Source organism: Capsicum annuum, chromosome 10 (assembly GCF_002878395.1).
Source record: "Capsicum annuum cultivar UCD-10X-F1 chromosome 10, UCD10Xv1.1, whole genome shotgun sequence".
NCBI classification, from domain to species: domain Eukaryota; kingdom Viridiplantae; phylum Streptophyta; class Magnoliopsida; order Solanales; family Solanaceae; genus Capsicum; species Capsicum annuum.
The window spans coordinates 56,408,046-56,415,211 of NC_061120.1; the positions used below are offsets into that span (position 1 = coordinate 56,408,046).

The window sequence follows — 7,166 nt, forward strand, 5'->3', positions numbered from 1 at the left end:
ATATAGATTTGTATGATTGTTCAATAATCATCAACCTTGAAATTCTTATCATAACTGTTTACAACCATAGCTCTTTTTGCTTTAGTCATAAAATATTATTTCTTGTTTAGTAATATACATTTTTATTCTAAACTTTAAAATCATCTTGATACTATACAACACCTAATACTCAAAGTTTGAAACTAAAAGTTGGTTAAATTTCTATTTGTTTAGTCCTCATAGGAATAATATTTGATTGTCTAAATCACAATACTACTTGAACGATCACGTGCACTTGCGTATGGGTCGGAGTCGCAACAAGTTTTTGGAACTGTTGCCAGGGACTAATATAATTAGTAAATTGCTAAATTTTAGTTTTTTGATATTAAGTTTAGGTGTTAACAACTTGATCTTAGTGGCTGAATTTTTGCAGGATTAGCTGAATCTCGGACTGGCGAGAGATAAAGAACTGGTAGAGCCTTTTTCAGAACCAGAGAAAATCTTTCAACAAAGGCGAAGAATGGCTGAACAACAAAATAAACTAGTTGTTCCAAATGCTGGGAATGTTCCACCTTAGCTCATTCCTACTATTCTAGTTATTCCTTCTCAATAACCTGCTAGACCTATTCATGAGGTGGCAATCCCACTCACGAACCATGTGATGAACAATATTTTGAAGCTTAAACCAGAAAGTCTATTTGAATTGAAGTAGAATTTGGTGCAATTGTTGAATTCAACGGGACATTTTCATGGCCTTTTATATGAAGATCTGTAGCAACATATACAGACCTTCTTAGAAATCAGCGATACATAGATTCCTGAAGGGATAAATTTTGACTACGTCAAATTGACACTTCTATTTCTCCTTAACTAGGGAAGCAAAAAGGTGGTTACAAGATGAACGACCACTCCCCATCACTTCATGGGAAGATCTATCTTAAAAGTTCCTAATTTAGTTTTTTCCATCTGGGAAGACAGTAAGCTTGAGGAGTGAAATCTTGAGTTTTAGATAGAATAATAGAGAGAATCTCTACTAAGCTTGGGAGACATTTAAGGGTATACTCAGTAATTTCCCTCATCATCATCAATCCAATTATGTTTTTGTGCATACTCACATAGAAGGATTGGAGCAAAATACGAAGATTATCTTGCATTCATCATTAGGTGGATAGGTTCTTGAGAAGACAAATGAAGAATTGTACACACTGTTGAATTGGATTTCATAAGGGGACCCTGACTGGCATGCAGACTCAATTAGTACTGCTAAAACAATTGTAGGGGTATTGGAGGTAGATCAGTTCACTGCGTTACAGGCACAGATTGCAGCCACACAAAATTATAGGATTACTCAGCTTAATATCATAAAGTTTTGTGTTACACAACCAACAACCACAGTAAATGCAGTCCAACAGGTGAATTCTTGGTGTGAGGTTTGTGGAAGTAGTGAGCACACAACTGATGCTTGTACAGCTAATCCAGATTCTGTCAGCTATGTGGGGAATGCATATCGGCAGGGACAATAAAATTTTGGTAATACTTATAATCCCAACTGGAGGAACCATTCTAATTTCTTATGGGATAGAAATTCGGTGCAGAATGCAAATTAGTACAAGAGACAAGTACAACCAAATCCACAGCTAGCTCAGAATACTCAGGTGATAATTCAATTTAGCAATATGGAGAAAGTGATAAAGCAGTTTACGGCTCAACAGGTGCAATTTGCAGCTGACATTAAAACTCAATAGGCACAGTTTGCAGCCAAGTTAAAGATTCAACAATTGCTTATGAGAAAACTACAGTTGCAGTTGGGTCAAACTGTGGGGGCACAGAATACAAGACCTCAAGGAGCATTACCTAGAGATATAGAGAAAAATCCCAAGGAGGTAAATGTAGTCATAACAAGGAGCGGGCTGCAAACTAATAAGACAGTTTAGGAGTAGGCAAGTCCCATAATTATTGATGACAATACCAAAGACAATGCCGAGAAAAAAATCAAGAGAAAAATGGAAAGTGAAGAAATTCATGTGGACAATAAGACTCTCCCTTTACCCTTTTCTCAAAGGGTAAAAAAGCATCAAGAGTAGGCGAGTTACAAAAAGTTTCTAGATCTTCTGAAGAAGGTTCAAGTAAATCTTCTTCTTCTTGACATTTTGAAAAGTGTGCCAACATATAAAAAATATTTGAAGGATATAGTTTCAAATAAGAACAGGTTGACCGAGAATGCTACAGTTTCACTTACTCAAGAGTGCACATCTAAGATTCAAAATAAATTTCCCACAAATCTTATAGATTAGGGTAGTTTCACTATGTAGATTACCATTAGACAGACTATTTGGTCATGTGGATTGTGTGACTTGGGAGCTAGCATAAATCTTATGCCTACATTGTGGTAGTAGAGAATGGGTCTTGGGTTTCCCAAACTCACTACTATTTTTTGCAATTAGTGGATAAATAACTTGCTAGGCTGAATGGTATTATCGAGGATGTTTTGGTGCAACTAAGATCGTTAATCTTTCCGGTGGATTTTGTAATTCTTGACTTTAAGGCTATCTTGTGGTTTTATTTATTTTTTGATGACCTTTCTTAGCAACAAGGCAATTATTAATTGATGTAGTAGCCGAGAAAATGTCAACGCAATTATCTGATAAAGTAGAAGTCCTTGATGTGTACAAGGCGTTGAAACTACCAGCTACATATAAGAATTTGTCATCCATATCAGTTATTAACCTTGCTTCTAACTAGCAGTTGTTGTTGTCTAATGATCCATTAGAGCGAGATTTAATGGGTCATGATCTTTATGGATATATGGAAGCATTGGAATTGGTCCAGGTTATTAATTTAACAGTTGTTGAAATGATAAAAGTGCCTGTCGAACCATTAAATAGGCCAAATGGTCCATCGCCCAAGCCCTTAGTTAAAAAAGCTCCTAACTTGGAGCTTAAGGTTCTTCCTCTGCATTTACAATATGTTTTTCTTGGTAACCAAGATACTTTGCCTATTATTTTGTCCACCGGATTAGTAGATGTACAGGTAAAGGAAGCCATAACAGTTCTAAAAAATAGGAGAAAAGCAATTGGGTGGCAAATGTCCGAAATTATAGGAATTAATCCAGTATTTTGCATTCACCATATCTACACAGAAGAGGGTTATAGACCTAGAGTGCAGCAACTAAGAAGGTTGAATCCTATAATGAAGGGGGTAGTCAGAAAAAAAGTGATCAAGTGGTTAGATAGTGGTATTGTCTACCTAATTTCTGATAGCAAATGGGTGAGTCCAGTGCGATGTGTACCTAAAAAAGAAAGGATGGCTGTGCTAACTAATGATGATAATAAGTTGATCACTACACACAAGGTGACTGGTGGAGGATCTGTATTGACTATCAGATGTTGAATAAAACAACTCGTAAAGATCACTGTCCTATCTCTTTTATTGACCAAATACTGTATAGATTGGCCGGACAAGAGTATTATTGTTTTCTTGATAGGTAATTTGGATGCAGTCAGATAATTATAGCACCGGAAGACTAGAAGAAGACCACTTTCAAATGTCCCTACCGCACATAGGCATTCAGACGCATGCCCTTCAACTAATGCAATGTACCTGCTATATTTTAGAGATGTATGGTGGCTATATTCTCTAACATGGTTGAAATAGCTATTGAGGTATTCATGGATGATTTCTCTATGTACGATAATTCTTTTGAAAAGTGCTTGCAGAATCTTGATAGAGTTCTAGTTAGATGAGAAGAGACAAACTTAGTGATAAATTTGGAAAAGTTCCACTTTATAGTTAAGAAAGGAATTGTCCTAGGTCATAAATTTTCATGTAAAGGACTCAAAGTAGATAAGGAAAAGGTTAAAGTGATTGAAAATTTGCCACATCCAGTCACAGACAAAGAAGTGCGGAGCTTTTTGGGACATACAGGTTTCTATAGGTAGTTCATTCAAGAATTCTCAAAAATTGCAAGCCCCATGTTCAAATTATTAGACACAGAAGGAAATTTGGAGTTTGGGGATGATTGTCAAGCAACTTTTTAAAAACTAAAGAAGAAGTTAATTGAAGCACCTATTCTAACTTCACCAGATTGGGAGTTACCATTTGAGCTGATGTGCATGCTAGTGATGTTGCTATGAGAGTTGTGTTGGTCATAGAAGATATAAGGAATTTTGATTAATCTACTATGCTAGAAATGTGTTCAATGATGCTTAAGTCTATTATATGATTATGGAAATAGAGATGCTGGCAGTGGTGTATGTATTCGACGAGGTTAGATCTTACTTAGTTAGCACTAAGGTCATTGGTCATACTTACTATACTGCTATAAGTATCTTTTGAACAAGAAGGATGCAAAACCTCAACTGATTAGGTGGATTTTTCTATTACTAAAATTTGATCTTGAGGTTCGAGATTAGAAGGGAGTTGAAAATCAAGTTTCTGACCACTTGACTCTCTTAGTATCAAGAAAAAGTTCCCTGATGAAAAGTTGTTACCTTTAGATACAGTTGAGTTCCCATGGTATGCTGATATTGTGAATTTGATAGCTTATGAGGTGTACCATTTGATGCCACCACACAACAAAGAAAGAAATTTCTCCATGATTCACGTGCCTATATTTGAGATAAACCATACCACTGTAAGAAGGGTCCAGATGAAGTCATTCATAGGTGTATCCTAGAGGCTAAATTTTCAAATGTGCTTAAAGATTGCCACTTATCTCCTTCTGGTGGACACCATGGGGGTGAGAGGACTGTGAGAAAAGTGCTGCAATTGGATTTTTTCTAGCCTACATTGTTTAAGGATGCAAGTACTTTAGTAAAGAATTATGATCAATGTCAAAGATTTGGTACCATATCTAGGCGTCATGAGATGCCCCTCACCAATATTCTAGAAGTCGAAGTCTTTGATGTTTGGGGTATCGATTTCATAGGCCCATTTCAACCTTTAAAAGGCAATTTGTACATTCTTGTGGCAGTTGACTATGTCTCTAAATAGGTGAAAGCTATGACGAGTCCAACTAATGATGAAAGAGTGGTGCTGAAGTTTGTGAAGAAGAACATATTATCCTGATTTGGTACACTTAGAGCGATAATTACTGATTGAGGTATGCAATTTATTAATACTTGATTTAGAAATCTTTTTTTCTAAATATGGTGTTGAGCACAAGTTTGCTACTTTCTACCATCCCTAAACTAGTGGACAAGTTGAGGTGTCCAATTGGGAGATTAAGCAAATACTCCAGAAGACTGTGAATAGGCAGAGAAAAGATTGGCGGAGAAGCTAGATGATGCACTTTGGGCTTATCGAACATCTTACAAGACACCCATTGGGACATCTCCATATCGCTTTGTGTATGGTAAAACTTGTCATCTTCTTATGGAGTTGGAACACCAAGCTTATTGGGCCACCAAAAAATTAAATCTTAAGATGACTGCGGCAGTTAAATGAGCTTGAGAAGTTTAGGATTCATGCCTACGAAAATTCCAAAATATACAAGGAGAAGACCAAAAGATGGCATGATAAATAAATTCAAGAGAGTGTATTTAAACCCGAACAACTTGTTGTATTGTTCAATTCAAGGCTTAAGTTGTTTTTGGGTAAATTCTAATCCAAAGGATCTGGACCTTTTGAAATAGTGTGTAGACACCTTATGGAGTTGTAGAGTTGTGGAATAAAGAGAAGAAGGAAAAAATTCTAGTTAATGGACAACTTGTTAAGCACTATTGGGAGGATTATTCAGACAAGCAAAAGGAATCTATCACTTTTGTTATCTAATAATGCTGAGCTAAGTCGTGTCATGATGTAAAATAAGGCGCTGAGTAGGAGTCAACCCACCAATGTAATGTAATAGGGAGTTTGATTTTTACTATTGAAGAACTAAAAGAAAAAATACAAAAAAAATAAGACGTGCCACAATAAAAAAATAAGGCACTTGGTGGGAGGCAACTCATTTTTCTTACGTAATTTTGTTATTTTTGATTGATGTGAAGGAATGAGAAAGTTGGTGGAGATAGAAAAGAATAGAAGATGGTGAGCATGGGTTTTGGAGTAAGTAAATAGCTGTTACATAGTGAGAAAAAAGGTAATGGGTAAGAAAAGATGCATTAGGTATGGAAAATTTAGCCTTAGAAAAGTTTTTGGATGCAATTTACAGTGGACTGATTCTATTTTGGTGTGTTGCGTCGATGGACATAAATTTTAGAAAAAAATTTCAAGGCTATTTCTAGTAAACCGACACGATTCTAATGCATCGCGTCAGTTCATCAATGTGTTTTCCATCGCGCCGCATCGGTTGGCATGTAGGTAACACTTAGATTATTTATTTGATGAAACTTCTAGAGAATCGATGGAAACTTGACGCATCACATCGATTCTGCAACACGTATCCTGATGCGTCCTGTTGCCTATACCCAACGGTGAAAAAATTTAAACCTAATTTACCACTATTAATACCTAACATTACCCATTTCCCTTATACTTACCTAAATCTAGCTGCGCCGCCCCAATTTTCCTAATAACCCTAAACTTGCTCCCTTTATAATTTTGTCAATTTTGAGAAACAACAACAAGTTCTCAACTTCATCTTCAATCTTGTTAACTAAGACCAGGTAAGTTTTGATTATATTTTTTGTTTAAGTCTTATGAACTCATGTGCTTTACTATTGTTATAAGTTTTGTGTTTTGCGAAGTAGATTGAAACAATAGTGAAATATTCAAAGGTTGGGTTTAATTAATTTGAACTTTCATTGAATGTTAATTGTCAAAAGTGTGTGAGAACCTTAGGAGGCGATGATGAAATGTTGTTGTGGGTTTGATATTTCTCATGTGGGAAGAAATTGTATTTTCAAATAGGAATCATGGTGTAATTAATTTGGTTCCTTAAGGGTTCAAAATATAAATTGATTGATAAGTGCATGTTTTGTTGTACTATGTGTTGAAATTTAATAAATTGGGAGTTGCTTGATTCACTATATAATATAAACTAAGTGTGGGGTGGATTTTAATTCAACACCACCTTAGTTTTAGCTATATATGATCAAACTGAGTATTGTTGATTTGGATATAGGAGTGACACAAGGAAAGCATGGATTAAACTGTTAAGGGGGAGTCATATGTTAATGAAGGTATATGTGTCTGTAAAAGTTGTTTAATCTTGTTTAATCTTTAATCCATTTATTGAAACTGTTAAT

At 35.6% G+C, this 7,166-nt stretch overlaps 1 non-coding gene across 1 annotated transcript; it reads right to left on the reverse strand.

Annotated features, from left to right (window-relative positions):
• Positions 1-959: 959 nt before the first annotated feature.
• LOC124888221 lies at positions 960-1,066 on the reverse strand. The gene has a single exon (XR_007046353.1). It is a non-coding gene; the product is annotated as a small nucleolar RNA R71 (small nucleolar RNA).
• Between the last annotated feature and the right edge of the window lie 6,100 nt (positions 1,067-7,166).